The sequence below is a fragment of the Pan troglodytes genome, chromosome 11, assembly GCF_028858775.2.
Source record: "Pan troglodytes isolate AG18354 chromosome 11, NHGRI_mPanTro3-v2.0_pri, whole genome shotgun sequence".
NCBI lineage: Eukaryota > Metazoa > Chordata > Mammalia > Primates > Hominidae > Pan > Pan troglodytes.
In genome coordinates this window covers 36132227-36145008 of record NC_072409.2, presented here as the reverse complement: position 1 = coordinate 36145008, position 12782 = coordinate 36132227, and the positions used below count along the sequence as shown (strand labels likewise).

General features: G+C 33.0%; 1 long non-coding RNA gene across 3 annotated transcripts in view; it reads left to right on the top strand.

Moving 5' to 3' along the window:
• Positions 1-12403, top strand: part of LOC107976743 (uncharacterized) — a 72338-nt gene extending 59935 nt beyond the window's left edge. For all 3 annotated transcript variants that reach the window (XR_008537159.2, XR_001720935.4, XR_008537158.1), the window contains exon 5: positions 10353-12403. This is a non-coding gene — a long non-coding RNA (uncharacterized LOC107976743). The remainder of the gene's footprint in view (positions 1-10352) is intronic.
• The last annotated feature ends 379 nt before the right edge of the window (positions 12404-12782 follow it).

Sequence of the window (12782 nt, the reverse complement as noted above, 5' to 3'; positions counted from 1 at the left end):
TGCTTGTACTATAGGTTTGTTCTCAGCTTTAATCATGATAGAAAAGTTACTGATTTTTTATCACAACAAATTACATTTTTTTCATGCCTGGTATTTATTCTGAGTTAAATCTGTGATCCCAATGAACATGAGTAAAACTTGCAGATATTTTAATAAAACTAAGTTCCACTAGAAGGGCATATGACACACCAGATACTGTTTTTGCTTTAACTTTTTAATATTAAAACTTTTATTTTTAGTGTTCTTATGATAGTATTTTTAATACCCTTATGCAGTATTCTTGCAACAAATCTACATAACTGCATATTAACTGAACTAAAGTAATGGGTACTTCCATAGAAAAATAAAAGTAGATAAAATGGGTAAGTAATCCACCAATGGCCAATAAAAATATATGACAAATATATTAAAATTTGTACAATTTATTATTTAAAAAAGAAATTCAATTTAAAATTAATTACTAAATTATAATTTGCAATATTGTAAGCATAAAAATAATATTCAGTCTCCTATCAAAAACTGTGACATAAACTCATACAGCATTTCTAAAGAGCAATTTTGGAATACGTCTCAAAAGCATTTTAAAGGTTCTTTTTTTATTATTATTATTTTTTTATTATACTTTAAGTTTTAGGGTACATGTGCACATTGTGCAGGTTAGTTACATATGTATACATGTGCCATGCTGGTGCGCTGCACCCACTAACTCGTCATCTAGCATTAGGTATATCTCCCAATGCTATCCCTCCCCCCTCCCCCCTCCTCACCACAGTCCCCAGAGTGTGATATTCCCCTTCCTGTGTCCATGTGATCTCATTGTTCAATTCCCACCTATGAGTGAGAATATGCGGTGTTTGGTTTTTTGTTCTTGCGATAGTTTACTGAGAATGATGGTTTCCAGTTTCATCCATGTCCCTACAAAGGACATGAACTCATCATTTTTTATGGCTGCATAGTATTCCATGGTGTATATGTGCCACATTTTCTTAATCCAGTCTATCATTGTTGGACATTTGGGTTGGTTCCAAGACTTTGCTATTGTGAATAATGCCGCAGTAAACATATGTGTGCATGTGTCTTTATAGTAGCATGATTTATAGTCATTTGGGTATATACCCAGTAATGGGATGGCTGGGTCAAATGGTATTTCTAGTTCTAGATCCCTGCGGAATCGCCACACTGACTTCCACAATGGTTGAACTAGTTTACAGTATACTTTCATTTAGAAAGTGCACTTTTAACAATGTATTCTTAGAAAGTAATATTTAGTAAATCATAGTCATTTTAATGTTTCTTTTACATAGCAATGTAATTATCTAATAGTAGGAGACAGGTATATTAATAGTTCATACTTCTATGCAAAATTCTTCAGCAATTCACATCCTGTTTAAGAAAAATACAGTGTTTGGAAAGTGATATATTACAGTAGGTTATAAAAATTATGTGCTCCATGGCATTTTGTGCACTTAAATGAGATAAAAATCATAGGGTTGCAAAACAAAATGTAGAAGGGGTAAAGGGCCTAAAATGTTGTAAGATACCTGTGTTAGATGGGAAGTGGTAAAAGTACTAATTCAAGGTAGGACCCTAATATGCCAAGGATACATATTGTAACACCTTCAGCAAATGAGAAAAAAACTGAAGGTATAATTAATAAACTAATAAGGAAGAAATATAGTCATGCAATTAAAATTGGTTGCAAATATAAGGCAAATTGTTTGTATCCCAATATTTGAATTGTATAACATGGCATTCTGGTAATCCCATCGTGTGGCACCATGTTTTCCAAGGTTTTCTCCCATTATGCTCTCTCTTTCCTTGTGTGTATTTGGATGTATTCTTCCCATTTAAAGTGCTTCTTTCCTATTTTCACCTTTTATAAATTCAAACCATCCTACAATTTTCAAATGTTTTAAATTATATCACATAGGTGACTTTCAAATCTACTTTTCTTCCATTATCAATGTGGTAAATTATTTCAGATTTTCCCTATCACGCATATTATTAATCTGGGCTAAATGTGTGGGAAATACAAATTTAAATTAAAAAATAACAAAAAAGTTAAAAAGTAGAGGTGGAACTAATATGCTATAAATAATTACAATACAATGTCACAAGAAGGCTGCTAAATAGTCCAGTATGTACACAATGTGGAATATAATGTTTTGAATGAGACATTTTGTTTTTAAGAAGGTGAAAGTTGAGAGCAACAGTTAGTTAATACTAACATTTTCTAGTAATGAGAGTGAAATATAATTCACTTGTTTATTTTGATAGGAGAAAATAGTTTGGTTAATTCTGATTTACCAGTAGAATTAATATTACTTGGTTGATTTGTTCATCATTATTGGACTACTGCATACAAGGGATGAGATTATCTTTTTTTTTTTTTTTTTTTTTTTTTTTGAGACGGAGTCATGCTCTGTCGCCCAGGCTGGAGTGCAGTGGCGTGATCTCGGCTCACTTTAAGCTCCGCCTCCCAGGTTCACGCCATTCTCCTGCCTCAGCCTCCCGAGTAGCTGGGACTACAGGCGCCCGCCACCACGCCCGGCTAATTTTTTCTATTTTTAGTAGAGACCGGGTTTCACCGTGTTAGCTAGGATGGTCTCAATCTGCTGACCTCGTGATCCGCCCGCCTCGGCCTCCCAAAGTGCTGAGATTACAGGCGTGAGCCACCGCGCCCGGCTCTGATGAGATTATCTTCTAAGCAGAAGATAGTTTCTGGTGAGTCTTCCTGTCTCCTTTTGCCTCCTTTCATCAATAACCTGGCTTCCCTGATTTCTATGTTATTGTTGCATATATAAATTAATTTTGTGATATGGCTGAATAGTCAAATAGTTCTGATTATAGCTTTATCCAGAAATATATCTCTTGAATCTTTATTCTTAGATCCAAGCAATGCACCTGATCAAGCAAGATATTACCCATGCCCTTGTCTAGCCTAGGATCATGAGAAATATACACATATGGTACCTATTTCTTCAAAAATATTCATATCTGTTATCCTAAAATCCTTGGACAGGACATGCCCCGTCATAGGCTTTGATTTATTATTTACTGAATAAATGAATAAGCATAAACAATAAATTGGTTCTTAGGAACATGAGTTTTCAATGTATGTTTGTTGCTTTGTTGCTTCCAAGGGCACCATCCTAGTCTATCTGTTTCATGAAGGTCTCATAACATAAACTATGTGGATAATGCCCTGGGGATTATGCAGTTTATCAATCCTGTGTGTTTCTGGTAGAAACGAAGGGACATCGCTCTCTGAGATTATACTTTATCAACCCTGTGTGTTTCTAGTAGAAGAGAAGGAATAGCATGATCAAAGTTGGAGCCAGGAAATGTATAGCATCTTTGAATAGTGTGAGTAGTATTGTAAGCTAAAATGCGTCACATGGTAGGACAGGGTTAGAAGGATGATTTAGCTTTATTGATATGGTCTACAGATTCTATACTAAAAAAACTTGAACTTTATCCTTTGGCCTATTGGGAATTATCAAAATTGTTATGAAAATTATATAATTATATTGATTTAATTTAAAAAACAGTGGAATGATAGATGAATGGTGAAAGAAGGAATGAACACTGGAGTCCACTTGGGAAGATGATTGCAAAATTTCAAGTGAAATATGGTGAAGCTTTGAATTTGAAAGTGGAAGTGAAATAGAGAAAGAATTACATCAAGAATGATTTCATCTCTGAAAAAAATTTTGAGTGAGATTTTAGGTAAAAAGGATAAGCGAGTTCCTTCAATGGTGGGGGGAAGATTTTAAACATATTATAATGCTGTTCTCTGTCACTAGGAACAAAAAATGAAGGATGTACAGAAGAATATAAGGAATTCTGTTTTGTGGTTTTTGAGCCTGAAGACAGTGAAAAATTAGTATCTAGGGAGAAAGACAGCGGTTTAAAATAGAGATTTTTGAGTCTCTAGTATTAATCATTTAAAAGAATCATTACCTCATAAAACCGAATCATTGTTTTAAGTCAGACTCTATATTCTATGCAAAGAAATTCCCCACTTATCCCACATAACTTAATACGAACATGAATTTCTTTTAAATTTAGCTAGTTTTTTCACACATTTATATGTTGATCTACAAATATTGCTTATAATCTGAAGTATTAGAATAGCCAATCACACATTTACTGTTACGTTGAGGAAACATAAAGTGTGTATAAACTGGAATCATATCCAAAACCCCAAGTTTGTGTAGTTGTATGTTGAAGGGAAACAGCTTAAGAGCTACCACTTTGTCTTGTCCAAGGTTATTTTTTCAATAGCTGAGCAGCCCTTCCAAAGAGGAATTTTCAGATCTACTTTGCAAACATAGTGTTTATTGGTGGGGTTAAAATCAGTTTCGGGGCCAATTTCTAGATACACATAGGCATCTGATCTCAATAGGAGTGGGGAACATGGGAACATTTGAAATTATCCAGAGAAAATGTAAGTTCTAAACTTTACTCAGTTATCTTTACTTTCAAATCCTTTTCCTGCTGCCAAAATTTTTGACATTTTGAAGTGTCACAGTCATAAAAGGCTAAGAAACGCTGATTTTAAAATGTGATGTTAGCATATTCATTATAACACACTTCATACATACAAAATAACAGAATCACATGTAGAAAGGATGGGGGAATAACATTAAAGAGAACCTCTTTTGTGCTGAAAACTATGTTCCGTTGAATTTTGACAGCAATCTCTAATGCATATAAATGCGTGTCTCTGTTTTACACAAGGGAGATTGCACAACTAAATAAAGGATCTCAACTTTTATCTTCTCCTGAGTTAAGCTACCCTGTTGCTCATAAGCACTTGTGTAGACTGAAGGAGTTCAGGACATACTACCCCAAAATATGCAAATTTGACATGTTGATTATTTTGAACTTAAGGCACTTGACAAATAGCAGATGCAGGAAGGACACTCTGACCTCCCTTTTTCTTCTTGAAAGCAGGAAATAAAACTCTTATGTGAAAGATGCTCTCCCTAAACCAGGAGAATAGAACATTCTTATCACCAGAGATGCAGACTGGGGGCTGAGAAAATCTGTATAAACAGAGCTTATTAAAATAACTTTTGTCTTTTTAGTCACATTTATTTTAATTAATTTTCCATAGTTGCCAACCTTTATTCAAACTAACATATAAGCCTTAGGCTTAGCCAGTTCTTTAGGTCTTCATTCTTCTTTTGAAGGCGCTCATGTACATGTAAAAATTACCAAATAAAGATTGTATGCTTTTTTTATTTTTAATCTGTCTTATGTTAGTCCCTGCCAGAAACCTTAAAAAGGTAGAGGGTACATTTAACCTCCTCTACAAGATAATGATGACCTATATGGTTAGTTTGGCATGTATAAATATGCTAATTCAAATATCTATATTTTAGAATAATGACTTATAAGATTAAGTTGCTAGACTATGATTAATTTACTCGCGTTATAGTTTTAGAATCAAACCATATGTTTTAAGCTGTTTCAATCTATTATATAAGCACATTGAATTCTGTAATTCAAATTACCTTAATAGATTTTCATCTACATTCATGTATTGCATGCTATAATTTCAGAAAAAGGAACTTTTCAAATGGGAATTGGCATTAGAAATAGAATTGTCAGTTGTAGGTCTAGTGTGAAAATCTAGAAAAATATGTTCCAATTAATATAGTGTCTAAGTTATGTCCTTATTTTCATAGATTTCTCTCCAAGTGCTAAGTCATTTAAGTATAGTATACTGATTCTTAGAAGCACTTCTCTTTTGCATCTCTCATTAATGAATAATTAGTCCAACATTCTCGTCATTTGGATCTCTGCTTAGTCAACCGTAATTTTCTCAGCAACAAACAAATAAAGGTCAGGTGGAATATATTTAGCTGTGATATGGCCTACATGGTCAGCAGACTCCAGGAAACACTAGAAAAATTTACTTTCTCCCATAATTAATGCAAATAATAATCAGATGTGTGTTGAATATTTATTTTCTATTCAAAAAGTTATAAAATCCAATAAGTAACTTGAGCATTTTGGAAGACTAAAATTGTAACATTCTCTGAATGTTTGTCCTTTTATCCCAATGTTTCCCCTTTTATCCCAATGTTTCCTATTCTACAGAGGCAGGATTAGGGGTTCCTTTGACATTGATCAAGGCTATGGATCTATATCCCAGAAAAAATGTTCATAGCCAAAAATATCTCCAAATAATTTGAGAGAATTATCAAGACATATTGGAGCCTTTGGTTTCAGAATAATTAACACTTTCTTACCTTATCAAGAAATAATTTGTTTCTCCTTTAATTCCTTCATTCAGAGAATATGTATTGAGTCCTAGTATTAAGTATTAAGGAAACTACCACGCATAAGGCAAATCGCATAGCTTTGAAAAGCTCATATTCCGATAAAATAGACCAAAATGAGAATAATTTCAACACAGTGTAAAGAATTCTGTAAAAGGGGAAAAACATTCTTTGTGGGCACAGAGAAACAAGAAACTGATTCCTGGGGAATATCAAAAAGGAAGTGGCATTTGACCTGATTTCTGAAGAATAGCTTACATTGTTGAGGGAGAATAGATTTCTAAGGGTGACAGCATAAACAAAACTATGGGTTTGTGAAAGGAGAGATTATACCTAAGGCATGGGTTCTTTGATAATACTTTTTCCTACAAAATAGATAAACAATATATAATTGCAAAGTAAACCCTTCATTGGATATATGAAATTAACACACAAACACACACATAAACATATACATATATGCAGTGAATTCTATCATTGAGTCATTAAAAACCAATAATAGAATTGGGTCATTACTAAATGGTTTGACTATATTTCATTGACTCTTTGTATAACTGCCTTTAGTAAGTTGCATTTCAATATTATTCATTGGGCTTTGAAATGGAGGTTGTTTAAAATGAAGCAGTTAAGTCTGTTGCTATTATAGAAATATTGTTTGTTGTAGAAATATTATTATAGACCTTGTTTACTATATTACTCCCATTATGAAACTCTACAAGGGAAATTTCACCTACAATTTAATTCTATGTGCAACTTTTTGGATTTCTCTTACAAATATTTGTTTCCTCCTCTTGAAAACATGTATTTACTGATCATGTTTTCATTTTTATTCGGCTGTTAGGAGACTCAGAAAATGCAAAGCTTACATATACTTCTACCTTGTTTATATTTTAAATAATTTGGATTCCTTATTTGTGTTTAAATTTTACTATCAACTTGTTGTATGTCTTTTTTCTGTGAGCTGTCATGATCCTTTAAGATCAGGGATAGAGTATAGCAAACTAGCTAACAAGCAAAGAAAATATTATGAAAACATTTTACAGTTTATGAGCTTCCTGAGTTCTCCATCTCTAATCTTGTAAATCCTTTAAAATTCTATCTTATGTCTGTATGATATAGAGATAACAAGCATTTACCTTTCATAAATGTTACCTTTTAAAACAGTTTGACATCTCTGTCTCCCTAAAGGTTTTATAGTAAAATTAGGGTAATTTAAATATGGATATTTTAGTGGTTTATATTTTTATTCAATATTTTATGTTTTTAAATTTTACATGCTGCAAGTTAGATGAATACTTCACAATAATTTCTGAAGCATCTATTGCAATGCATGTCAGCACTCAACAAGAATTCTCCCTGGTTTGGATTCTCATGTCACTTTGCAAATAAACCATTGTCTACCCGTTGGGTAAAAACACATACCTCTGGCTCTTACAGTGAAAATAATATTTGAAGAGAAATCACTTCTGGGGTTTGAATTATTTGAAAGGCAAGACACGTGCTCAAAGTCTGTTTGGTTGCTTGACAGAGCTACATGTACATCATGGTGTGTATTGTGTAACAGAGATTGGAGAAGTAAAGAAGGAAATTAAATTAGAAAAGAAGTGATGAGCAATCACTTCTTATTGTGCCAGATAAAGGTAACAGCATTGAAGAGAAGCACTTAACTATTAAAATTTTTTTTTTTTCTTCTTTCACTTAGCTTCTAGGACTTTTACCACTCATTGGTTTTGGCAACCTGCTCACTGCACTATATTTATCACTCTTCATATAGCTTTTTCCAGTGAGACTGCTTATAGTTTAGTGCCTGTGATAAACAGATGTCTTTCACAATGTCACTTTTGGAAAATTTAGATTCTTGTTCTGAAAGTTTTCTATAAATCAATTCTGCCAAACCTATGGGGATTTAAGAAAATCTTTATTTCTCCTAAAGTTAGATATCACCATATATGATGGAAATTATTCACAAAATTCATGACTTGCTATGATAATCTAAGATGCTACTGTGACTAACAGCCACATAAATGCTTGCTAAATCTAAAAAGATTAAACATTACCATTATTTCTAACTTAACATTTGTTCTTTGGGAAATGATCATCTGCTTTAGGAAAAGAATGGGCAGGTCCAGGGACCGTCTGCTCATTTTCAATTTGCTAACATAGAAAGACTCTGGGGGAAAAACTCACAATTGTGGATTTAGTCACCAGAAAATAAAAGGCAATATTTTTGTTCCTTTTTGGGATTTTATTTATCTTATTAGTAAAATTGTATTCTTCTAACTTTCAGCCACCTTATGCCTTTTTTTCTCCTTGCCATTATACTAAAATGACTTATCCTGTTTTCTGTTTTAATTCCTGTTGGGTGAAACCCCAACCCTGGGCCAATCTATTTATCTTTATCATCTGTATATGATGAATACTGAGCCATGCTAATACAACATTATACCAATACAAAGATTGATACCATAAATTCTGTAACCTTACCATTCCCTAGTGATTATTCAGTATTTATTTTATTCAGTCAACACCTCTCTAGTTATCCAAACATGTTTATCAGAAGGACACCTTTTTACTATCACTCTAATAAATGAATACAACGTACGTTCTTCTTCCTTTAAGTGATAATAGTTAAGGCATCTATTCTTTTTATGAAGATAGTCCTTTTAGATGTGGTTATGATCCCATAACTTTCTACCCGCTTGGATATCTTGCTCTTTTAAAAAATTATCTTAGTCTCCACTATGATTCTAAGTGAAGTAACTCAGGAATGGAATACCAAACATTACATGTTCTCACTTATAAGTGGGAGCTAAGCTATGAAGATGCAAAAGCATAGGAATGACACAATGGACTTTGGGAATTGAGGGGAAAAGGGTGGGAAGGGTGTGAGGGATAAAAGACTACAAATTGGGTGCAGTGTGTACTGCTTGGGTGATGGGTGCACCAAAATCTCACAAATCATCACTAAAAAAATTACTCATGTAACCAAACACCACCTGTTCCCCAATAACCTATGGAAATTTAAAAAAAAGGAAAAAAAAGAGCAAAAAGCATTTTAGATCTGACAAATACTACAAATATAGCCCAGAAAACAACAATGAATAAATAAATGTTATCTTAGCCTCCATATTTTTTATTTCTCCCTTACCAACAGTTTTTTCCTCACAATAACTGAAGAGTTTTAACTCTTAACTGAAAAAAAAAACAAAAAACAAACAAACTAAAAACCCCTCACTTTACTTGATTTCAGAGCCCATTCCAAATGCTTTTCTATTGTTTTCTCACTCAGCAAAAACGCTTAAAACGCGTCCACACTTGCTGTGTCCGCTTTATATTCCACACACCCTTAAACTGACTTTGGTTTGTTATAACCCACTCACAGTGTTCTCACAGGAACTCCAACAACCTTCACGTTGCTACAGTCAATGGACACTTCTCAGGCCTTATGATGATTGTAATGGTTAATTTTGTGTTATTTGCAATTTCCTGTGATCTGTTCCCTGATTGTTCATAATTTCTGTAATAGCATCAGTTCTGGCTCTTCATTTACTATGTCCACAATTGTATTATGTGGTCCTGAAAAGTATTAATAAATAAATAAAGTATGCAGGGTAAGCATAGCTTTGGACGGATGTATAGCAAAGCTAAATTTAAATTATATTGCACAAAAGCCTATCTAATTTCTGCTGGGTCTAAATATACAACGAATTTAGACACAAACAATAGAAACCAGTAACAGGATGGATAAAGTAAAATTCCAAATGTATGATATTAGGAAGTGAGGACTAAGGAATTAATATAAGATGAATGTAATTAATGTTTAAGGAGTTTGTTCTTTAATTCTTTTTCACGATAACTTTTATAGTTATAATTTACCTACAGTAAAATACAGGGTTCTATGAGCTTTCATAAATGAATATACTCAAATAAACAACACCACAATTAAGATGTAGAATTCCCATCATCTCAGGTGGTTTCTTCATGCCCCATTAAAACCAATTCCCTTGTAGCAGAGACAATTACTGTTCTGACTTTTTTTTTTTTTTTTTTTTGAGACAGGGTCACCCAGACTGGAGTGCAGTGGTGCAATCTCAGATCACCCCAAACTCTACCTCCCAGGCTCAATCAATTCTGCCTCAGCCTCCCAAGTAGCTGGGATGACAGGTGTGTGCCACTACTGCCTGGCTAATTTTTGTATTTTTAGTAGAGACGGAGTTTCACCATGTTGTCCAGGCTGGTCTTGAACTCCTGACCTTAAATGATCCACCCACCTCAGCCTCCCAAACTGGGATTATAGGAGTGAGCCACTACTCCCAGCCCTGTTTTGACTTTTATCACCCAAGATTGGTTTTGTAAGTTCTTGAGTTTCTTAAAAATGGACTCACAAAGCATGTGTTTGTGTCTGACTTCTTTCACTTAGCATATTTTTTGCTTTGTTTCTATTATTCCATTATAAGAATAAGACACTCATCTCTTTATGAACGCTTAGTTTTGATCTTTCAGTGATTATAAATAAAGCTTCTATGAATATTGTTACAGAAGTCTTTATCTGTATGTATATTTTCATTTTACTTGGAATAAATACCCAAGGATGAAACTGGTAGGCCATATGCCACACACGTATATATGCAAAAAAGCATTCCAAATATGTTTTGTCACTTTACAATTTTACGAGACTTATTAATAGATGCCAACATCCCCACCAATATTTGAAATCACCAAATTTTGAAATCTTAGTCACTCCAGTAGATGCAATGTAATAGCCCACTCTGTTTTTTTTATTTACATTTCATTGATGATTAATACCATTTAGCACCTTAACTTTTTGCTGTGGAAATTTTTAACTCATTTTGTCTTTTATTTTACACATTGTATTGAGTTTGTCTCTTTTTAAATTTGTTTTTAATTGTCAAATAAAAATTGTATATATTGTTTTACTTCGAACTCTGCAGCTAGTTCACACTGAGCCACCAGAAACGTGTCAATTAGAGCTGTAAGCGATTCTACAGATATTGACTTCATCTCTGAGGGTTTGTTCTTAGAAAGCTATGATTATATGTATCCACCTATCTGTTTCTGTAGGTTTTGGCCAACAGTTTGCCCTGTAACCTCAATTCTCTGATGCATCTAAGAAAGATTATTGATTTTCAGTATGTTCTTATTCTTCTTGTGAGGATACAAAAAAATGACTTCAAAGATCTTTACCTATTGGACTGGAAACTGAGAGTCTATAAATGATATTTAAAAATTTTATTTTCCAAATGGTTTTTGCTAGTATTCAAAATAGTATTTACTTATTTATATTGACTTTTTATTCTGCATCCATACTCTAAGCACTTACATTTTTCTAGTACTGCTTTGGTACATTCTTTAGTATTTTCTATATACAAAATATAAACAAGGACCAATTTACCATTTCTTTTCCAATATTTATATAATATTCCCCCCATTGCTTTGCCTTATTGTATTAGCTTAGATCTCCTGTACAATGGTAAAAAGAGTGAAAAGAACAAATATCTTTGCCTTATTTCTGATCCTAAACTGGGACTATTCAATATTTCACTTAGTATGATGCTAGTTGTAGATTTTTCCTATATGTCTTTCATTAGATAGAGGAAGTTTCCTTCCGTTCCTAACTTTCTAAGAATTTGTTGTTGGTGTCACACTTTGAGTTTAAATTATGATGGGTACTGAACTTTGTGAAATTATTTTTCTCCTTATATTGAGATGATCATGCAACGTTATCCTTTATCCAGTTAATGGAGTAGATTGCAACGATAGGTTATATGTGTGTTGCTTAATTTAAAAAAATGTGTAAGCATTTACTAGATTGTTACTGCTTTCCTATCTAATTCCATTGTGATGAAAGAATATGTTCTGGATGATTGAATGCTTAAAATTTACTTTTAAGTGTGTTTCATAGTCCAGAATGTGGTCAACCTTGATGAATGCTCCATATTCACTCAATGTGTATTGTGCTGTTCTTGGTTATTTGAAGTTCTATAAATGCAAAATAAGTCTAATTGTACAACAACCTTTTTCCATTATTCTATCTTTTTCAGTGTTTTGTCAACTGTTTTGCTAATGACTGAGAGATAAGTGCTAAAATCTCCAACTTTATATTGTTTATTAAATCATTTAGATTCATGCAATTTGAATTAACTACAACACATTTTAAATTGTTTATGTATCTTGCTGAAATGATGCTTTTGCCATTATGAAATATTCCTTCTTTATGAGACTACTCCTTTTTTGAAGTCTTCTTTATCTGATATTCATAATTCCACTTTCATATATTTAATGTTTCATGGCTTTATGTAATTAAAGTACATGCCCTGTAGACACCATATAGTTGAGTCTTGCTTTGTAATGCAGCTTGATGAGCTTTGCCTTTTAATTGTACTTTTGAATCCTCTTGTATTTAATATAATAGTTTATGTGATTAGGTTTAAGTCTACCCACTTGAGCTTTGTTTTCTTCTTGCCCTTT